The sequence below is a fragment of the Mobula hypostoma genome, chromosome 20 (genome assembly GCF_963921235.1).
Source record: "Mobula hypostoma chromosome 20, sMobHyp1.1, whole genome shotgun sequence".
Lineage (NCBI taxonomy): Eukaryota > Metazoa > Chordata > Chondrichthyes > Myliobatiformes > Myliobatidae > Mobula > Mobula hypostoma.
In genome coordinates, this window is record NC_086116.1 from 49,813,865 (window position 1) to 49,837,553 (window position 23,689).

Sequence of the window (23,689 nt, forward strand, 5' to 3'; positions counted from 1 at the left end):
GAAATGCCAATGCCAAGGTCCTGCGCCGGTTCTTTATACGCATGCGTGCCGGGCTCGCCGCCCTTCACCACCGCCCCGTAGACCCCGTAGAACGACGTTCCGTAGCCGCCATTTTCCAAAGAAGGGGAGTAAATCGTATACAGAGATAGCAACAGATTCCACAGACCGCTTTCAAAAACTAAATTTCTTTTTTTATTGTGGACTACGGTATCCTGTAACAGTCTATCCTCTATTTCCGTTGCTAAGGACAGACTGTTAAGCTTGAAATAACAGTGAACGCTGCGGTGTGATTAGAAATATAGGACTATTTGTATATTTACGTTGTGTTGGAGATTTACGTTATATTGCATTGTTTTGGTTTGCCAAAACGAGTTTAACGGAGACTTTCTATCGGCTCGGTGGACCTTTCAGGTAAGATGTTGTTATATGGCATCTGTCAGAGGAGTTCTGTGAGGAAATGTCTAATTTAAACAGAATGTGCATTGATTCAATCCCCCCTCTGTGACAACCGAGGTGGTAGGTTTGGTTACTGACTGACATCGCGAAATATGGCGGGTTAGGGAAACCGTTTTTTTAAATCCAGGGGATCACAGTTCACAACAACATTTTGCAATACAAATATCTGTATACATATATGTATAAGATGCATATCTATGATACGTACCTCACGGCAGTCTGTTAGGGTTCAACATCATATTTTGAGTCCCAGCTTTCTTCAACTTTGGTTTCTCTAAGTCTTTCATAAATAAACATTTCCGTTTTACTCCATTTTAGTTTGCAAAATGAAAAGAAACGTCTCTGTTATATGTACTCGGTTTAGAACACACTGTCATCTCTATTTATGAAAGATACAGGAAATATTCGGGGTTTAGAAATATAATGCGTCGGTCACGCAAAAGTACTGCTTTTAGCTCTTCTGCGATTCTTATGTTAATGTTTATAATTCTATTTATTAGCTAGTTTTATAAAGAATTCTACTAAAATAGCAGTCACATAAAATAACTACATTTGACATACACTTCAGGTAACGGATATCGTACTTCGTATTCGAGAGGGAAGGTGGACCAATGCAAACGTGGAACCAAAACATATTGGGGGAGGGTGGATTTGTTTATATTGATGTTTTGGGATGAAGAAGAAAGTTTTGCACAATACATTTTACTTCAATTCACAGTTTTTGTAAAGACTTCAAAGAATTCTAAACAGGCCTCAGTGAGCGATTATTCCACCTTTTCCAAGGTGCGCAAAGTGAAATGTCATTATATTTTCATAGCCTTTTATATTTATAATTAAAAGAATGAAGCTGAATCAAGAATATATTACTTTACAACTTTCTTCATGATTTATTAAAATTATATTCTTGACATGTCAACCGACCAGTACGTAGATAAATTTTATTTGCTTCAGTACAGTATTATTCATCCTTGAAATTGGTTATACATAATAAATAAGCAAAATTTGTTAATTTTCCCGAAATGTCTAGGGAAAAATTGTCTTCTTAAAGTGTCTGAAGCAACTCTTTTGTCCTTAGCGCTGTCAGAAAAAATGGCGGACATTTAGTATTATAGTAAATGTAGTCGACTTGCGTTTCCCACACCCCTTGCCGTGATCGTTTCGTCTGTCCTAAGTTACTGTAATTTTGGAAGTAGATTACAAAAAGTCTTCTAGATTTGCTACAAATTAGACTCGATCTATATTCCTTTATGAGTTGTAGAAATCTTATAAAGAGATTTTGCTAACATTTCGAAATATGTTTTTCAGAACGTTATTCGGAAGCTGGATTCAGTATTTTAGTGTAATTATTTTCTAATAATGCGCATTTTGTTAACGGTATATGCTCGATACTTGATTAAATAGAAAACGCAAAAAACTAAAGTGGTTTAATGCTTAAAGGTCCTTAAGTGGCAAGTGAAACTACAGCACTTATTCTACAATAACGTGCTCTAAAATATAGTAATTATAATAACTTAGAAAATAACTTGTATATATGTATGTATGTTGAGTGTGTATATGTGCTTTAATTGAGTTTTAATGGACCACAGATAATTGTGTGTCATGGTCATGAACATGATTTTTTTGCTCCAAAATGTAAGGAAGGTCAAGGTGGTTTTATTTTGACAGATTAGAGTTGACTATATCTATGTATAATATTTTGTTTAAAGTGTTGTAATGTCCTGTTTTTTAATGGTGTGTGAATGGAAGTACATGTACAATATGCTATATAGATGGAAACAGGGTAATGAAACTTCGGTGTTCAACCAGTGTTCAAAAGTGAGCAAACTGCAATTACAAAAAGAAAGAAATAATAATAATAAGTAAGCATTAAATATCAAGACCATGAGATGAAGAGTCCTTAAAAGTGAGTCCATAGATTGTGGGAAAATTTCAAAGATAGGGCAAGTGAAGTTGTCCCCTTTGGTTCAAGAGCCTGATGGTTGAGGGGTAATAACTGCCTGAACTTGATGGTGTGAGTTCTGAGGCTCCTGTACCTCCTTCCTGATGGCAACATGAGCAGAGAGCCTGACCTGTGTGGTGATCATAAAGTAATAACTACTCTATTGAACTGCAGCTGTCCCCAGATGGAATTAAATCTGGTATTGGTATGAAGTTCATGGTAGGTGACGATAGCTTTTGAAATAGGGCAGAGAGAGAGAGATAAATTGGGTACAAGCAGGAAGTCTCCAATCCTTAAAAAATACATAAGTGTCTTCAGTGAACAGGAAATGTTAAAAAAAACTGCCTAAGACTAAATTTTAAAGTCCTTAGTTTGTGCAATGGTACCCTATTAAACAGCAAACAGAACTGATATTACTTTACAATTGAAATTAAAATTTTATTTATATATTGTAATATTTTTATTTAGTTAGACCCAAATGAGGCACATACATACACCTTCTATTTAAATTACATATTTGCAATTTAATTGCCTATTTGATATGACTTTAGGGGAGAGGGTGTATCATATCTAGCTCCTGCCTGGCATCCAGGCACCCATTTCTCAGATTGGAAAATGGATATCAATCAAGCTGGGAGTTGTAGATTATGTCTTTCCTTCCTGATGTGCATGATTTGGTACTTTATCAGTGGTGCCTGGTCAACTTGTAATCCCATTTAAAATAAAATGGACCATTGGATCTTGCAGCTTTGCTGTAAGTTAATTAGAATTTCTCAATTCTTCTGCTTTAATTAACATCTTCAAATTTGCTGAAGAGCGATACTAAAACCCTTTCTCTTTAACAAAGTGCAGATGACAAATGAAAGCAATAGACATTCAGAACATAAAATAGTGAAATATATCAAGAAGGATAAACATTAGATAACAAGTGGGTTGATTAGCATTTCATGGGCATTAATCTTATTAACTGGCACTTTTACACCATGTAGTAGCATCATTAGCTTTCACTTTATACTTAAAGGTGTAAATCCAGGAGTTTCTTGATATGGTGGCTAAGTGAAACCTGTTTATGAGAGGCTGATGCTGGAGGAGAGCAAATTCTGAAGGACAGATTATTTCTTCCTTACAACAAATTGCTTTTTTAAAAATCACACTAATAGTGGTGAATACAATGAATTTACCATTATTTTCTTGACTATTTTGGGGACATTGAATAAGTACTTTATAATATAAATGCTATACATTTTTTTAAAAGCTCCGCAAAACCTTATTTTCAAAAGATGTGATTTCAAAATTGTACATTTTTATTGTCTTGTCACTTGTGGCTTGAGCAATCGGAATGGGGGGTGGGGTGGTTTCAGAACTTGGTCAAGAACAGGTCTTCAGGTATATGAAGTGTAGTTTCAATGAGATAATTTAGTTGTATTTTCATTCAAATATTAGCATGTCAATACTGTCGTTCAATCTTGGTCATAAGATCAGAGCACAGAAACGTGTTCTGACCTACCATGTCCATGCTGGCAGTACTGCTCATCTGTATTAATCTTATTTCCCTTCATTAGGTGTGCATCTTCCTATGCCTTGACAATTTAAGCACTTGTCTAAAAGTTTCTTAAACATAGTTATTATGTCTGATTCCATCAACTCTTTCCAGCACCAAGTTCTGTTTATCAGTTATTCTGTGTGTAAAAGAAAATAACTTTTCCGTCAAATTCCATATGTACTAAAGAAATAAAACTGTAGAGAGATTGGAGAAGCAGTAAATAGATTTGGTTGGGGCATGTTGCATTGCAAGTTTAAAAACCAGAAAATCTAAGGCTGATGTACCTCAGAACTTTCACTGGTCTGAGGATGTCATACATTTAACAAATTTATATGATAGTTTCCATTATTAAATATGAATCCATGGTCACAGATTAACAAGGATTGTGCAGGCATTTTTCTTATACAGATAAGAGCTTGACAAAAATGTATGAATTTGAACAACTGTAGTTCAGTAGAAAAGATAAGGAAGCCATTCAACTCAATAAGGGTGGGTGACTCTTTAGTTGAAAGAGTTATTTAACTTCCTTCTATAACAACTGTAATCCTAGGGATGACAGATCTTCAGTTATACATCCAAATGTTGTTTGAATGTGATGAACATTCTGGCTTTACCACTTTGTTAGTGAATTTAGATCCCTGATAAATTCTGGATGGGGAAAAAAATTTCCCTTTCCCTCTAATACTTCTGCCAATTACTTTCTATCCCCTTGGCTTTGAACTTTCTGCTAAAGAAAATGAACCCTATCACTCTGTCCCATTATTTTATGTACTTCAACTATGTCTTCTCTATTCTTCATCTGCACCCACTGTCCACCCCCCCGCCCCACCTTCTCTGTTGCAAATAAAATTACCCTGAATTATCTAACTTTCCTTATAGCTTCCATTTACCAATACCATCAGCATCTTTGTACGTAAATCTTGTCTTCAACTTCTCCTTTATAATCTCAATTTATCTGGGCTAATAATTATTTAACTTTACATGCATAAATGTGGGGAAAATGTATGTTTTAGGGGACCATAACTAGCAGTAATATAAATTTATTGATAGACTATATAATGATTATTTTTATGTTTTTACATACATAGATATATAGCCAGAATTAGAAATTCACTGTATAAGCTGTTATTTTCCATGGACATTTGCAAACACCATATTTTCCAAATATGTTAGATAGAATTGGTTTCACAAGTCAGAGCTTGTCACTTAGCTGACCTATCTCAGATTTACTTTGTATAAAGTTACAAAATATGACATTTTTAATTGATGCTGTGCTCTTTTGATATCACAGGCTCTTTATCAGTTATATACTCATTCAAGTAATAGCATTATAAGGAAGAATATATCTGGATATGTTAGTAATATTGCAATTTAATAAAGAATTAACCCTTGACTTTCTGAATCAGTGTTCAATATTTCAGTTGAAGAGATAAAATGAAATTGAACTGTTATTGTGCTTCCATTAAAATATTTTGATTAGATTACAGTATCATGGAAGTAAATCACCAAGCGTTTGTGAAAAACATGACAGATTTTACAGTTAAGTCTCTGAAGTGTTATCGTAAGTTCAAAGTGCAAACAGACCAATAACAAACCATTTGTTGTGGTATATTCAACACACTTTGAGAGAGCAGAATTGTCTGTTATTCTGTATTATACTGTAAATGAAGAAGTTCACAGTATATTTATTATCAAAGTACATATATATCACCAGGTACAACCCTGACGTTAATTTTCTTCTGGGAAAATACTCAATAAATCCATAATAGAATAATAGCCATAATACAATCACTGAAAGACCGCACCGACTTGGGTGTTCAACTAGTGTGCAAAAGGCACAAACTGCAAATGCCAAAAGAAAGAAATTATAATAATAATTAATGTCAAGAACTTGAGATGGAGTCCTTGAAAGTGAGTCCATTGGTTTTTTGGGAACATCTCAATAATAAAGTGAATTTGGTTCAAGAACCTGATGGTTGAGGGGTAAGAACTTCCTGAACCTGGTGGTGTGAGGCCTGGGGCTCCTGTATCTTCATCCTTGATGGTAGCAATGAGAAGAGAGCATATCCTGGGTGGGGGGGGGGGAGCAGGGTTCCCTGATGATGGATGCTGTGATGACATTTTATGTAGATGTGCTCAATGTTGGGGAGGGCTTTACCCACAATGGACTGGGCTGCGTCACTACCTTTTGTATGATTTTCCATTTAAGGGCATTGGTGTTCAAATACCAGGCTGTGATGCAGCCAGTCAATATACTCTCCACTACACATCTATAGGAGTTTATTAAAGTTTTAGATGTCATGCCAAATTTTTGTAAACCTCTAAGGAAGTAGAGGTGCTTCCGTGCTTTCTTCCTAATTGCACTTACTTGCTAGGTCCAGGACAGGTTCCCCGAAATAATAACACCAGGAATTTAAAATTGCTGACCCTTTCCACCTCTGATTCACTAATGAGAACTGGCTCATGGACCTCTGGTTTTCTCCTCCTGAAGTCAATAATCAGCTCCTTGGTCTTGGTGACATTGAGTAAGAGGTTGTTGCTGTTGCTCCACGCAGCCAGATTTTCAGTCTCCCTGTCTTATGCTGATTTGCCACCACATTTGATAACAGCCCACAACAGTCGCATCATCAGCAAACTTGTATATGGTGTTGGAGCTGAACTTAGCCACGTAGTCATAGGTGTAAAGCAAGTAGAGCAGGGGGCTAAGCACACATCCCTGTGGTGCACCTGTGCTGATGGAGATTGTGGAGGAGATGTTTTTGCCAATCTAAACCAAATGGGGCCTGCCAGTGAGAACATAGAGGATCTAATTGTACAAGGAGGTATTGAGGCCAAGATCTTGAAGCTATTGATTAGATTTGAGGGGATTATGGTATTGAATGCTGAGCTGTAGTGGATGAAAAAGCATCCTGTTGTATACATCTTTGTCTAGATCTTTGTCATGTCTAGATGTTCCAGGGTTGAGTGAAGAGCCAGTGAGATGGCTTCTCTGGACCTATTATTTGATAGGCAAATTGGAGCAGATCCAGGTTGTTTCTCAGGTAGGAGTTGATATGGTTCATAACTAACCTCTCAAAACACTTCATTACCATGGATTTCAGTGCTATTGGACGATAGTCATTGAGGCAGGTTACTATGTTCTTCTTAAGCACTGGTATAATTGAAGCCTGTTTGAAGCAGATGAGTACCTCAGACTGCTGAACTGAGAGGTTAAAGATCTCAGTGAACACTCCTGCCAGTTGATCAGTACAAATTTTTAGTACTTGGCCAGGTACGCCGTCTGGGTCGGATTCTTTCTGTGGGTTCACCCTCCTGAATGCTGCTCGTACGTCAGTCTCAGAGACTAAAATCATTGGATCATCAGGGGCAATGGGAGTTCATGAAGGTTCCTCCATATTTTGATGGTCAAATTGAGCATAGAAGGTATTGAGCTCTTCTGGAAGCAAAGCCCTGTTGTCACTTACGTTGCTTGATTTAACTTTATAAGAGATGATAGTATTCAAGTCCTGCCACGACTGTGGGGCATCCTTGTGGATTCAGGTTTAGTCCTGAACTCCCATTTTGCCTGTGAGATGGCTTTCTGGAGATTGTATCTGGACCTCTTGTAACTTACTTGGTTACCAGACTTCAATGCCTCTGGTCTGGCCCTCAGCAGATTGAGGATCTCATGGTTCGTGCAGGGGTTCTGGTTGTTGAACACTGAATGATTTAGTGAGGACATACTCATCTACAACTGGTTTCATAAAGTCCGTGACAACCATAGTATATTCATTCAGATCCACAGATGAAACCTTGAACACAGCCCAGTCCACCAACTTGAAGCCTCCTGCGACCACCTTTTTGTTGGGTCTTAATCTCTGGAGCTTTGCTGTTTGGGCTCTGATGTATTGTAGGTAGGAGAAGGACACCAAGTGATCCAATTTACAAAAATGTGGTCTGGGCATGGAACAGTAGGCATTCTTTATCTTTGTATAACAGTGGTCTAGTTTATTGGGACCTCTGGTGCTATAGGTTATATGCTGATGGAAATTGGGCAGGGTTTTCTTCAAACAAGCCTGGCTGAAGTCCCTGACTATGATTTGAAATGTTTTGGGATGAACTGTTTCTCGTTTGGAGACTGCATCATGCAGTATGTCAAGTGCTTGATTATAGTCAGCTGATATATAGAAGTTAAACAGTTAAAATAGTTGCGTTGCTGAGGCACAGTTTTAATATCCAGTATCAGCCGACTGATCAGGAAACAATGCGGATGTTGATAACTTTAGAATTAAATTTCTGGAAATACAGTAGATCTCCTGTAAAGAGGAGAATATTGCAGAACATTAGCCGTGCACTTCTTAACATACATTTTTGAGCGAAAAGATGCATGCCCAAGGTGTCATAACTTTTTCCATGATCAAACAGGGCTTTCATTTCTAATTTTAAAGCAGAAGATGAGCCTAGCAATGGAAATCCAGCATTCATACCTCAAATGTTCACATTTTTATTAGCCGTGCACTTCTTAAGATACATTTCTGAGTGAAAAGATGCATGCCCAAGGTGTCATAGCTTTTTCCATGATCAAACAGGGCTTTCATTTCTAATTTTAAAGCAGAAGATGAGCCTAGCAATGGAAATCCAGCATTCATACCTCAAGCGTTCACATTTTTAGTAATTGTCTATCTTTATTACAATTTCCTTAGAATATACTGTTATACCTGTGGAGTGTGTGTGGATATTGGAAGGATTCTCCTATGTGATACAAGGAACATCAACTAAGAGTGATGTATCATAATAGATGTTCAAGTTTGAGTTTATTGTCATTCAACCATGTACATGTATACCACCAAGTGTGACAATGTTCTTCTGGACCAAGGTGCACAACATGGTAACATATAACTCGCACATAACATATAAGGTAATATTACCACAAATAAGTTAACCAATAAGAAGTTGCATTTCTGACACAAGTTTAAAAAGTAATCTCTATAACTCTGCTGATGCTTCATACTTGATGAAATCTGGTGGCAGGGAGTTCAGTAGTTTCATGACCTGGGGGAAGAAGCTGTTTCCCATCCTAATAGTCCTTGTCCTAATGCCCTAATGCTACGGAACCTCCTGCCAGATGGTAGAAGGTGAAAGAGATTGTTAGACAGATTGTAGGGATCATTGACAATACTAAAGGCCCTGGGTACATAATGATCCTGATAAGTATCGTGGACAGGTGGAAGAGAGATACTGATGATTCTCTCAGTAGCTGTCTCAGTCCTTTGTAGGGATTTGCAGTCAGATTGCCTTCCAATTCCTGTACCAGAGGGTGATGCAGCTGGTTAGGACACTTGCAGTGGTTCTTCTGTAAAAATTAGTTAGAATGGGAGGGAAAGGGAGCCTTGCTCGCCTCAATCTCCTTAGGAAGTGGAGATGCTGTTATGCTTTCTTGACTAAACAGGTGGTGTCATGGACCAGGTGAGATTGTCTATTCTGTGCACCCCCAGAAACTTGGTGCTCTTAGCTCTTTCCATGGAGGAGTGGTTTGGATACAATGAGGAGTGGTCTGCCTGCACCTTTCTAAAGACCACAATCATCTCTTTGGTCTTATTCATGTTGAGACTCAAGTTAATATGCTCATACCATTATACCATCTGCTCTACTTTATCTCTGTATGTTGTCCCATTGTTGTCGTTCATGAGGCTAACCACTGTTGTCTTAAGAGCGAACTTGATGATTTGGCTTGAAGTAGATCTAGCAGGGCTATCATTGCGATGGAAGTGAGCTGAGCACGGAGCCTTGGGGAGATGCCATTACTCAGTGTGATGGACCTGCAGATGTTGCTGACTGACTAATCGTTCTGTCAAGAAGTCCAATTTCCACTTAAAGAGGTGTTAAGATGCAACAAAGACAATTTACTCACCAGTTTCTGAGGGATGATTGTATTAAATGCTGTGCTGAAGTTGATAAAACAGCATTCTGATGTATTGGGCACCGTTTTCCAGGGTGGAATGCAGAGGCTATGGCATCATCAGTGAACTGATTTGAGCTCTAACTGGAAAGGGTCCAATGTGGCAGTTTTTATATAGATAAAGTGTTAGGTGATTGAGATTTTGTGAATTTTTAACTTTCTGAGTAGGACAGGTTGAGGTAATTTAAAGCAAAGATCTATGGAATTGGCAGGGTACATTTGAATTGAATTGACCATGTTTCTCACATACATGAGGAGTAAAAATCTTTACGTTATGTCTCTGTCTAAATGCATAATTTATAGTAATTTGTAATAAATAGTATATACAACAGAACAGTCAATATAGCATAGAAATACAATTGTATCTGATGGCCTGGTGGAAAAAGCTGTCCCGGAGCCTGTTGATCCCAGCTTTTATGCTACGGTACCATTTCCCGGATGGTAATGGCTGGAACAGTTTATGGTTGGGGTGACTCAGGTCCCCAGTGATCCTTCAGGCCCTTTTTACCCACCTGTCTTTGTAAATGTCCTGAATAGTGGGAAGTTCACATCTCCAGATGCGCTGGGCAGTCCGCACCACTTTCTGCAGAGTCCTGCAGGTGAGGGAAGTACAGTTCCCATACCAGGCAATGATGCAGCCAGTCAGAATGTGCCCCTGCAGAAAGTCCTTGGGATTTGGGGATTCATGCCAAACTTCAACCGGCTGAGGTGAAAGAGGTGCTGTTTTACTTTTTTCACCACACAGCCGGTATGTACAGAGCACGTGAGATCCTTGGTGATGTGTATGCTGAGGAACTTAAAGCTGTTCACCCTCTCAACCCCAGATCCATTGATTCAATAGGGGTTAGCCCGTCTCCTTTCCTCCTTTAGTCCACAACCAGCTCCTTTGTTTTTGCAACATTGAAGGAGAGGTTGTTTTCTTGACATCACTGTGTCAGGGTGATGACTTCTTCTCTGTAGGCTGCCTCGTTGTTATTTGAGATAAGGCCAATCAATATTGTATGGTCAGCAAATTTAATTAGCAGATTGGAGCTGTGGGTGGCGACACAGTCAATCCGTATACGGAGAGTGAAGGAGGGGGCTTAGGACACAGCCCTGTGTTGATAACTTGCTGTACTTATTCTCCTTTTCATTGCTGTTTAAGAGTTTGTGAAATAAATTTCTTAGTATTGTAAATGAGATCTCTGGAATCTTCTCAAGTTATGCTGCACTTTGTTACTTTTCATATTGATTTGATGTTTATGATCCCTACACACCGGTGGAACAAAACAATGCCATGTGCCATATTAATAAAAGTCTAAGTATATGCAAAGTTCATCTGTTAGGAGTGTGAAGAGCCTGCAGGTCACTACTTCTGTCATTATCCAATTGCAGTTTGACATCAATGCTGATATTTTGGAGCACTGACACCTGGCTATGCCCTCTCTTAATCCGATACAGCTGAATAAATGATAATTTGGTTAGACCGTCTCTCTCTCTCCCATTGAATGAAGGATAGAAGGATGATTAACTGCTTACTGATGTGTTGCTAGTTGATTTTTCTTTCTGGCTGCTATGATTCTTCTAGTGCTTAATGGGTTATGTAGTTGGTTCAAGTCACAAAACTCTATAGTGAGTGTTGCTGGGTGTCTGTCATTTGGAACCACATTCATCCATTCAAGCAGAGAGTATTCTATCATGCTTATGATTTGTGCCTTGTAAATAAAGGTTTCGGAATGCCACTTTCTACTGATACCCTGTCTCTGACCTACCCTGATAGCACAGTGTTTGTGTATTCCAGTTATGTCCTCGTATAATGGTTGGTGATGATAGTAAATCAGTTGTGGTAATGCCATTCATTGTCAAGGATGGGTGGTTAGACTTTCATTGGAGATCGTCATCACTTGGGGGAAAGAGGAAGGAAGTCAAGTGTTTCACCTTCTGTCATGCCATTAATATGAGACTTGAATGTTAGAGCTTAGTCCTGATTATGTCTAATTAATGGTGAATTGTACAGTAAATTCAATAGTGACTGGACATTGGTTAATAGGTTATAGCATTTGAAGATATACGCATTGATGTCAGATGCTTGTGAACCTTAGGTTCTCTGGGCTTGACTGCTGGGAATAATGTGCATTATTAGCTGTTCCTGTTTCTTTTGAAAGCCTTTCAGCAATCTGTAGATAGCGATTAACTTTTCTATTTTTCACGACCTCCACCGAAGTTCTAATATGGGGTTTGGAGATTTTGGAGTCCCCTCTCCCGTACTATGCCATTCTGCAACGGTTTCTCAGTCTGAAGAGCCTACTTCAACCACAAGTCTAGTTTTGACACAGTCAGTGTTGACATCCTGTTGATGCACCAGCCAGTGAACAGGGTGAATAGGTCTGACTGGAAGCAAAAATCATTAAAATCATAGGCAGCATAAGGCTAGAGTGCCACTTACGTTGTAAATCCTGTGCTTGTTTCAGGAGTTTTTCACCATTGCCTTCCCCACAATAATTTGTATTGAATCATATTAAAGAAAGTGCTTTAAGAATAATTTTGATTTTTTTTTTGTAGAGTCCTGTACTTGAACTTAGCAGCACGGGCACTAATGAGAAAGATCATACCTCTGTTTTACTAATACCTTTCTTGAATATCCTTCTACAATCTAATATGTAATGTAGGTAAGCACCAGGCTCCTCATTTTCAACTTTCTGTATAAAACAATTTCTTTTGCATTGTGTTTTAAATCATTTGCATTTAATGGTTTATCTGCAACATTCGCCTACCAACTACATGTTGTTATTACAACTACTAGTTTCATGTACACTGTCCAATCCATTTATAATTTTAGATTCATCTACTCAATTTGTGTTGTTAGTCCTTGTTTGCAATCTCACTGGTACCCCAGCTGTCTGAAACTGAGGCTGGGGTTGTATATGAAATTCATCCATCAATTGCACACTAATTTCTCCCATTTGACTTTTCTGATTATCTGGCTTTTCTATGTACTGGAAAATAAAGTTTTTAAAGAAGTTTCATTTTAAGTCATTTATGTCTGATACAATGAGCAAAATTATCTCTAGAGAGGAGGTTGTAGTATTGTTTATTTAAAATCAGAATGAATTCCAGGATAATTTTTTTTAACAAATCCTTTCCAATGTATACCATGCAAGCAATTATAGATAATATCAGCAGTATTCTATCTGTGTAAATATCCCACAAAAATCTCCCAATTTCATCGTATTCTAGAAACAGATTCCTATTCCTTCCTCTCCTGTCTTTAATATAATTTCCCAATAAATGCAAAATGCTATTCCTTTTAGTTACTTGTAATTTTGGGCTCCCACATCTTATGACTCTGAGTAAACCCACTTTTAATTGAAATTCTGTATTTTTATATTTTATCATGGATTAAAGGTTTGAACCAACTTGCAATAAATGCCATCAAACAATAATGGACATGAAGCCGAAGAATTAATTATTAGGATGGAGTTGTAGGGAAATGAGAAGTTTGATTAAAGAATTTGGTTTTAAGAAACTAGAAGAAAAATTTGGAGAAGTATTCGAATTTAGTGAAGTATTCCCATGTATTCATTGTAGGCTGGTGAAGTCGTGGTGAAGTGATGTGTAAAGAAGCGAATAGATACATGAGCTGCCAGAAGAATGCAGAGTTATGGTGGTTCCAAGATCAGGCCACAAGGAAATGTAAAACTGAGTGTTTTCAATTACCTCACCTGGATCTAGAGTACTTTAGTAATGAAGATCTTGGCATGAGACAGGATGAAGCAGCTGAATTTTGTGTGACCAGATGTTCAGTGTTGGAAAGATATGAGGATGATTTAATGAATACTGAAAAAAAATGTCTTAGTCACACAAATGCTGAGATTTCTAAGTTAATTTTTACAGATTTCTGTTTTCTGCGAATTAGGAAACTAAAATAAATATTATTTTATAATATCAATAGTCTGTATACAGTGCCTTGAAAAGTATTCAGCCCCCACAACTATTTTCGCATTTTACTGTCTCATTTTCTAAATTTAGTATGTATTGAAGTAGGACATGTTGAACTAATCTATAAAACATTGTGCATCTTGTCAAATCAAAAGAAAAATTCTAAAGCCTGTCAACAATTTACTAAAAATTAAAAACCAAAATAGTGAGGCTGAAAAATATCCACCCCCTTTGTGATTAATATGCTAACTTTTCTCAGGTGCAATAAACAGTATTACCTTACCAACTGATCCAACCTGTTGATATCGAAAATTGGAGGATCGCCTGTTTTCAATGAATTTGTAAGAATAAATACACCCTTTTTCTGAAAGGTCCAGCACTATGATAGATTTTCAACAGACCAAACCAAAATGAAAACAAAAGAGCATTCAATACAAGTCAGGGAAATGATAAATAGAGAAGCACAAATCTGGGGAAGGGTACAAGATCATCTCAAAGGCACCAAACTTTCCAAAGTATGCTCCACCACAGTGCAATCCATCATAAAAAAATGGAAAAGCTGTGAAATTGCAATTACACTGCCCAGGTCAGGCTGCCCCTCTAAACTTAGTTGCTGGAGAAGAATGGCACTTGTAAGAGAGGCTACTGTGACACCAACAGTCACTCTTAGGTGAGCTGTTCAGCTGTATTAGAGATGAAGTTCATGGCTGCACAATTTCTAATGCCTTGCACAAAAAAGGTATTTATGGAAGAGTGGCAAGGAAGAAGCCCAGGTTAAAAAAAAAGCATATCCTTGCCTGTAAAGAATTTGTGAAGTGTTACGTAGAAGGGACTGTAAAGATGTGGAAGAAGGCCCTGTGGTCAGATGAGACTAAAGTGGAACTTTTTGGCCTCAACACTAAGCAGTATGTGTTGCGTAAATCTAGTACTGCGCATCAACTGGGTAACACCATCCTTACTGTAAAGTATGGTGGAAGTAGCATCATGCTATAGGAATACTTTTCTGCAGCAGGAACTGAAAATATAGTCAGGATTGATAAGAAGATGAGTGCTACTACAGACATCCCACCTCTCCCGGAAGATCCAGGAGTCTCCCACATATCAATAGTGGCTCCCTGATGCCCGGAAATTATATACAATATCCCGGAAATAGATTTTTTTTGAGAGGGAGAGGGAGAGCAAGCATCCTGATTGGTCTCTCTTCGTGCTAAGAGTGGTCCCCAGCCACCGGGCCGTGAGGAAACAATATGATTTGGCGATATGAAACGATATGAGTCATTTGCACCTTTCCTCATTTCCTGTCACGCACTGTTGAACTTGAACGCACGCGAGGTCATTACGCAAGCGTCATCCATGTCAGCGCGGGAAGGAGATCAACTCCTCGAGCTTGCAAATGACGGTGGGCTGAAAAGTATGTTTGACATAACATCTCTGCCGGCATTCTGAATCAAAGTCAAGGCTAAATATCCTGAGATAGCCACGAAAAACGTTGCTTCCATTTCCAACATCATATCGCTGCGAAGCGGAGTTTTCCGCAATGAATGCAACGAAAACTAAATTGCGGAATAGACTGGAACCCCTTTCAAGTATCGCTGTCTCCAATCACCCCTCGATGGGACCGTCTTGTTGCAGGAAAACAAGCCCAGGGCTCACACTGATTCAGTGATATTGGTGTGTTGCAATGATTTTATATGTTCATACGGGGAAAATATGCGCTGTGTGTTTAATATCCAAACTTTACTTAAAATGTTATGATGCTATTGACTTATCACCTATATTCCGGTCGTGATTAACAACCCCCCCCCGGTTGGCTGGTCCGCAAGAATATTGTCAATATTAAGCCAGTCTCGGTGCAAAAAATGTTGGGGACCCCTGCTAAGTAGACCTATCAGTGTTCTCTGTGGGCAGGCTTTACAGTCGACCTCAAAAATAATGACAGTGTTGCTTGCTGCACTGTTTGCAACAGTGCCTTTTCTATTGCCCGTGGTGGGTTAAAATGTAAAAGACGTGTTGAGGTGAGTTTAACAGGTGTCATTACAGCATAGCTAACGTTATTTAAACTATCTGGCTAGCTGCTAAGGAGCTACGCTATTGATGTCCTACGTGATGAGGCCAAACTCCCTGTATGCTTGCTTAAAGTTGTAATAGAATAAACATGATAATATAATATAATATAAGTACATATTTTAATGTCGCATTTGCTGCATATACCCAACTTGGTTTACAGATTAGACAAAATCACTAAACAAAGTATTACATACACCCTTGGAGGTCGGTGGGGGGGGGTGGATATGGTGTTGCGGGGGGGTGGGAGTGTAGCAATGAGTTTTTGCAGGGTGGGATGTCTGCTACTAAATACAGAGAGGTCTTGGATAAAATCCTACTAGTCTCTTAAACTGGAGAGGAAGTTCGTCTTTCAGCAGTACACCCAAAGCATACTGCCAGAGCAACTGTGGAGTGGCTTCAAATGAAAAAAATTGATTTCCTTTAGTGGCCCAGTCAGATTTTTGACTAGATTGAGCATCTCTGGCAACACCTCAGGATTCCTGTCCACCACTGCTCCCCAATTTGAGCAATTTTACAGGGAGAGATGGGCAAATCTTGCTCTATCACATTGTGTAAAGCTAATAGAGATTTATGCAAAAAAGACTACTGGTTGTATTAGCTGTGAGAGATGGGACAACTAGATACTGAGCAAAGGTAGGATGAGTACTTTTGAACTGCTGACATTTCAGTTTTTGAATTTTTAGTTTTTCATGCTTTACAATTTTTCTTTGTTTTTTGGGCTCTACTGTAAAAAAAAGGACATGATTTACAAATTAAAACTCTCAGTTAAATTGATCAAAATCTCTGGTTGTAACACTCATTTATGTGAACAAGGCACTATACATAATTTGTCATTGGTACCCCAGAACCTATAAGAAATAGTGAACACCACCAATGGGAATAGCAATTTACTGTAAGAGAGAAATTTTTGAAAAAAAGAAACTGAATGATGAAGGATTCTTCCCTGAGATTATATCAGAAGTGAAGTATTTTCAGTTTAACTGATTATTTGGAAATCTTCCTAACCTCTGGGAAATCAGTTACTGCTGAAATAGTTGGTACCCATGTTTTAAAGAGTTCTGTATTGATTCAGATGCCTTAATAAATAATAGTTGATGTAAGCTAGGGTATAGTTATGAGTTAAGACTTGACTGGCAGTGTTTTTAAATAACGTAATACTAATTGAGATTAGAATGAAAGACTAGTCTAGGTTTATTGGAATAGTCAAGTATGGAGTTGAAGAGCCTCAGCAGAGGTAGATAGATGTTTGATGAGTAAGGGGGTAAAAGATTACCTAAGTAGCTGGGAAGGAGACATTGATATTACCATCAGATCAGACATGATCTAATTGAATGTTGGGGCACATTGAAAGATTCAGTTATTCCACCCCTGCTCCTAATTCCTGCGTTCATAATCCAGGCTTTTATGAACAATTCTAAAATTGACTTCACCATCCAAGGTGTTGAATGAAAAGGCAGTGACTATACATGTTTATCACAGTCTTGTTGCAAATTTATTTTGGGTTTGGCTCCAAATACCATATGGGATATAAGGACATTCTTGTGTTACTTGCCTTTAAACTCTTGATTGAGAATGATGTGCCAGTTCAAGCTGCAATAAAATAGATTGAACAAATTTAGAATGCCTGAAGACCAAGCTGCCGGAGTTCTGTTTTCAGTAGTTAAAATGTTAAAGAGTGAAATACTTTTCTAAAATAGTGCATTTTTTACTAACAGTTAGTCCTTTATATTTGAATTGAATTAGTTCACTATACAGTGTACAAAAGATCCACTTATGTTTTTGACAAACAAAAGGTAGCCTTTGATGAGTATTTTTGATGTCTAAAAGTTGGAAAGCAATGAAGAATTTAGTCAGTGGTCTTGTGGAAATTGAATATTGTGTTATTTAGGTTACAGAGTTGAAGACCATAAAATATACTGCTTTAGTGTTTATTCACATTCATGTTAAAAGCTCATGCATAGAAGAGTCCAAGAAATTAATGTTATAAAGCATATTGCTTGTGAAAATGCAGTCACAAATAAGATCTTGCATACTATTTTACCTAATAAGCTTTCTGTGTTTTAGTGAGCCCAGGATTTCCACACCTTATGGCAGATTTACCTTCTCATAGTGATTTTTTGTTTGTATTTTGTAACAAATTTTATTAAAAAATGCATTGGCTTTGGTTGTTTTGTGAAAGGATTAAACACTGCAGAGATTTATTTAGCATTGTAAAGTAGCCATGCAAAGTTTCATTTAACTTTGTTAATAATTTTTAAGTCTTATTGACAATATTTAGCAATTAAATGCTTATTCTTTTATCATTGTTTATTTCTCTTTCACTTTTTTCACATTATACTCTGCTAGCCATGTCTCACCATGTTTTTTGTCCCTAATGCTTCCTTCTTTTCTTTACTTTTTTCTTCTTTTATGCTTTATGTGTTTTGTTTTGTTTGTATGTCTTTATTGACTTGTTCAGCTTGTATTTGACCATAAGACATGGGAGCACAATTAGGCCATTTGGCATATTGAATCTGTTCCGCCATTCTATCATGGCTGATTTTTATTCTGTTCAACTTACTTCTCCTTGTAACCTTTTATTCCTTTATTAATCAAGAACTTATTAACCTCTGTAAATATACCAATGATTTGGCCCACACAGCCATCTGTGACAGTGAATTCCGGAGATTTACCACCCTCTGGCTAAAGAAATTCCACCTCATCTCTGTTCTAAAGGATTGTCCTTGTATTCTGAGGCTGTGTCCTCAGCTCCTAAACTCCCCTACTACTGAAAACATTCTCTCAACATTCATTTTATTTAGACCTTTCAATATTTGCTAGGTTTCAATGAGATCCCCTCCCTTATTCTTCAAAACTCCACTCAATTCAGGCCCAGAATCATCAAACATTCCAAAGTTGGCACATCCTTTCATAGATAGGGTTAGAAAACTGCTCTCAATACTGTACTCCAAATGTGGTCTGATCAATGTCTTATAAAGCCTCGGCATTACATCATTGCTTTTATATTCTAGTCCTCTAGAAATGAATGCTAACATTGCAATTGCTTTCCTTACTACTGATTCAACCTGCAAGATAACCTCTAGGGATTCTGCACAAGGACTCCCAAGTCCCTGTGCAGCTGTGATTTCTGAATTTACTCTTAGTTTAGAAAATAGTCTATACCTTTATTCCTTCTACAAGTGCATGACCATACACTTCCCTATACTGTACTCTATCTGTCACTTTCTCTATTCTCTCAATTTGTCCCAAGTCCTTCTGCAGACTTCCTGCTTCCTCAGCACTGCCTGCCCCTCAAACTATCTATGTACTGGCTGCAAAGCTATCAATTCTGGCATCCAGTTCATTGACATATAACACGAAAGAAGCGGTCCCAAAATCCACCCTGCGGATTACCACTAGTCACTGGCAGCCAAACAGAAAAGACCCCCTTTATTCCCACTCTTTGTCTCCCACCAATCAGCCAATTTTCTATCCATGCTTGTATCTTTCCTGTAAGCCATATTTTATCATGTGCCTCCAAGTACTCCAAAACCTCATCCTTAATAATGGACTGTAACATCTTGCCAGTCACTGAGGGCAGGTTAACTGTCCTATAATATCTTGTCCACACTGCTCCCTAACCAGCCTGGCACAGCTTGAGAGTGGAGTGACATTTGTAATTTTTCAATCCTCTGGGTCCATTCCAGAACCTAGAGATTCTTAAAAGATCACTGCTAATTCCTCTACAGTATCTTCATCTACCTCTTCAAGAACCCTGAGGTGTAGTGCATCTGGTCCAGATGACTTACCTATCTTCAGACCAAGCAACTTCTCCTTAGTTACAAAGTTCAAAGTATATTTTAATATCAGGGTACATATATGTCACCACACACAACCCTGAGATCCCTCCTCCTGCGGACATACTCAGCAAATCTATAGTAACTGTAAACACGATCAATGAAAGATCAAGTAGAGCATAGAAGACAACAAACTGCAAATGCAAATATAAATAAATAGCAATAAATAACGAAAGCATGAAATAACAAGATGAGAGTCCTTAAAGTGAGATAATTTGTTGTGGGAATATCTCAATAGGTGAGCGTAGTTATCCTCTTTTGTTCAAGAGCTTGATGGTTGAAGGGTAGTAAGTGTTCTTGAACCTGGTGGTGCAAGTCCTGAGGCACTTGTACCTTCTCCCTGATGGAAGCAGTGAGAAAATAGCATAGCCTGGGTGATTAATGCTACTTCCCTACAACATTGTTTCATCTAGATGTGCTAAATGGTTGGGAGGGCTTTACCCATAATGTACTGGGCCATTACCTTTTACCTTTTCCATTCAAAGACCTTGGTGTTCCCATACCAGGCTGTAATGACTGTCGATGCAGTTTCCACTACACATCTATAGAAGTTTGTCAAAATTTTTGATGTCATGCCGAATCTGTACATACTCCTAAAGAAGTAGAGACGTCATTGTGCTTTCTTTGCAATTACATTTATTGATGGGTTCAGGACAGTTCCTCTGAGATAGTAACACCTAGGAATTTAAAGTTACTGACCCTCTCCACCTCTGATTTTCTGATGATTATCAGCTCATGGACCTCTGATTTCCCTCTCCAGAAGTCTACTATCAGTTCCTTGGTCTTGCTGATATTGAGTGAGAGGTTGTTGTTATGACACCACTCAGCCAAAGCTTCCATCTCCCTCCTGTATGCTGGTTCATCAACGCCTTTGATATGGCCTTACAGCTGTGCCCACTTCTGTCCCCTGACACTTTCAAATATCTGGCATATTGCTGGTGTCTTCCAGAATGCAAAATACTTAATGAATTTGGCTGCTATTTCTTTGTCGTCCCCCCCGCCATTACTCCAGTGTCACTTTCCAACAGTCCAATATCCAGTACTGCCTATGTCTTACTCTTTATATATCTGAAAAACCTTTGTTATCCTCTTGTAAATTATTGGCTAGCTTATCTTTATATTTCATCTTTTCGTTTCTTATTTCTTTTCTAGTTGACTTCTGTTTTTTTAATTTCCCAATCCCTCATCTTTCCACTATTTTTTGCTGTACTTTTTGTTTTTGAGTTCCCATGTCAGCTATGGGTTGCCTCATCCATCCTTTAAAATGCTTCCTCTTTGAGATGAACTGATTCTGCATCTTCCGAATTTCTCCCTGAAGCTCCAACCATTGCTGCTCTGCTGTCACCCTTCCAGTCAACTTTCTCATGCTCCTCTCTCATGCCTCAGTGGTTCTCTTTACTCCATTGTAATACCAATGGATCTTATTTTAGTTTCTCCCTGTCAAAGGATAGGGTGAATTCTATCATATTATGGTCACTGCCTCCTATGGATTCCTTTACCTGAACTCCCTTATCAAATCTGGTTCATCACACCCAATCTGGAATTGCCTTTTTCCTACTGCGCTCAGCCACAAGTGACTCTAAAAAAGCCATCTCGAAGACATTCTACAGATTACTTCTCTTGGGATTCAGCACCAACCCAATTTTCAACCTGCATGTTGAAATCCCCATCATCACTGTAATATTCCCTTTTTACATGCCTTTTCTATCTCCTTTTGTAATTTATACCCCATATCTGGCCTGTTTACCCTTACAGTTTATTAACTCTCAGACAAGGACCCTACATCTTCTGATCACATGTCACGTCTTTCTAAGGATTTGATTTCATTTTTTTCCACAATGGCCACCCTTTGTCCAGCTGCCTGTCTTTTTGATATCATGTATCCATGGTTGCTAAGGTCCCTACCATGACCTTCTCAGCCTTGACTTAGTGATGTCCACATTGTCATATTTGATCATTTCTAACTGCACAACAAGATCATCTATGTTATTTCATAAGATATAGGAGTACAATTAGGCCATTTGGTCCATTGTGTCTGCTCCACAGGTATTTCATGTAGTATCTTCAGTCCTGTATTCATCATCCTTTACAGTTTTGTCTCCATGTTACCAGAAGTTAAATTCTTATGATTTCTAAACTTTCTGTCCATTGAATTGAATTGACTTTATTTCTTACATCCATCACATACATGAGGAGTAAAAATCTTTACGTTTGTTCTTTGTTCTGGAAACTTCCATAACCTCTCCTGTACTTTCCTTCCCTTTTCCATATCCTTACTTTTGCAGGCTGTTGAACCTTGTCCCCTGCTACTTAGTTTAGTGTTCTATCCACAGCCTTGGTTTATGTAATTGTCGTTTTTACATTTCCTTCAGAATTAGAATCAGAATCAGAGTTTAATATCGCTGGCATATGTCATGAAATTTGTGGCAGGAGTAAATTGCAATACATAATAAAAAAACTCTCAATTGCAGCATGTCTATATAGTTTTTAAACTTTGATTAAATAAATAGTGCAAAAAGAGAAACAAAAAGAAGTAAGGTAGTGTTTATGGGTTCAATGTCCATTCAGAAATCTGTTGGCAGAGGGGAAGAAGCTATTCTTGAATTGTTGAATATGTGCCTTCAGGCTCCTGTACCTCCTCACTGGTAGCAATGAGAAGGTAGCATGTCCTGGATGGTGGGGGTCTTAAATGATGGATGGTGCCGTTTTGAGGCATTGCTCCATCTGAATGGTTTAGATTATGTTCTTTCTATGTCTGCAAACAGAAATTGAACCTGGATTTTTTTGAAGATGTATGGTACTGTGCAAAAGTCCCAGGCACGTATATATAGCTAGAGTGCCTAAGACCTTTGCACCATACTGTAGTAATTTTACATATTGCAGTGTACTCCTTCCACAAAAAATTGAAATTTCATGACAAATGTGAGTGATGATAAATCTCATTGTGTTATAGGTCTCTATAGTGGACTGCGAGTGGGAGGGGGGCTGAGAGAGGGGAATCATGGTTGCAAAAAGGGGAAGGGAACTGGAAGCACCAGAGCGACATTCTATAATGATCAATAAAGCAATTGTTTGGAAACAAATGACCTTGCCTGGTGTCTGAGGGCCGGATGTATCTGCACCCACGCTATCCCCACCCCAGCGCTCCTCCTCTGCCACCTGTCCCACACCCCTCCCGCAGCACTCCACCCTTACTATTCCCAACATCATTTGCTCTCGCCAGATTTACAAGCTTGCTGTGTGCTCCACGTTGACAAATACTGTAGTGTGCAAGAGTCTTAGGCACTCTAGCTATGTATATGTGACATAGACTTGCACAGTACTGTATAGCTTGGGAAAAATGTCAATCATTGATGTTCATTCTCTAGGTAGTCAATGTCAAAAGATTGACTTTATTACTTTAGTACAGCTGTTGAATATGAATGCCATATTTGAAGAATGAAAAAACAAGTGGTACATTTTCCATGAGCTTTTTAACGATATGGGTGGTGGGAAGTGCCATCTAGAAAACATTACATATTGCAATTATCTGTAATGCAAAGCCACATGATATGTCAAATAATGTAATTTGGGGAAAAATATTTGATTCATTTACTTCCTGCAAATGCATGAGTGAAATTTATTTCATACCTCTTAATCTAATGGTAGAGATTTGTGAATTCTGTATAGATGAATTTCTGTATCTTGAAGGGTGAAACACAAGAGTTGCCTGTATTGCTATCACATTTCCAGTGGTTGATGGTATCATTATCTCTTCTTGCTGTTTTTCTGGCATGTGACAATTTAAATACAATACCAAATCAGTTCTGCAATGAACTGTTATTTGTGTTAGCTACTATACTCAGGTCCTGATTGCCATTTTGGATTGGCATAAAATTTCTTCATGCTTCAAACAACAGTGGAGTTATTTGGTGTTTTGTGTAAAAAAAATCTTTAAATGTGTGCAATTAAACGTGATAGTCTACTATTTTTTCTCATTACATGAAATGGAT

General features: G+C 38.1%; 1 protein-coding gene across 7 annotated transcripts in view; it reads left to right on the top strand.

Moving 5' to 3' along the window:
* Window positions 1–112: 112 nt before the first annotated feature.
* Window positions 113–23,689, top strand: part of kmt2e (lysine (K)-specific methyltransferase 2E) — a 131,803-nt gene continuing 108,226 nt past the window's right edge. For all 7 annotated transcript variants that reach the window (XR_010021134.1, XM_063072860.1, XM_063072858.1 and 4 more), the window contains exon 1: window positions 113–411. The gene's annotated coding sequence lies outside the window, so the exon portion shown is untranslated. The remainder of the gene's footprint in view (window positions 412–23,689) is intronic.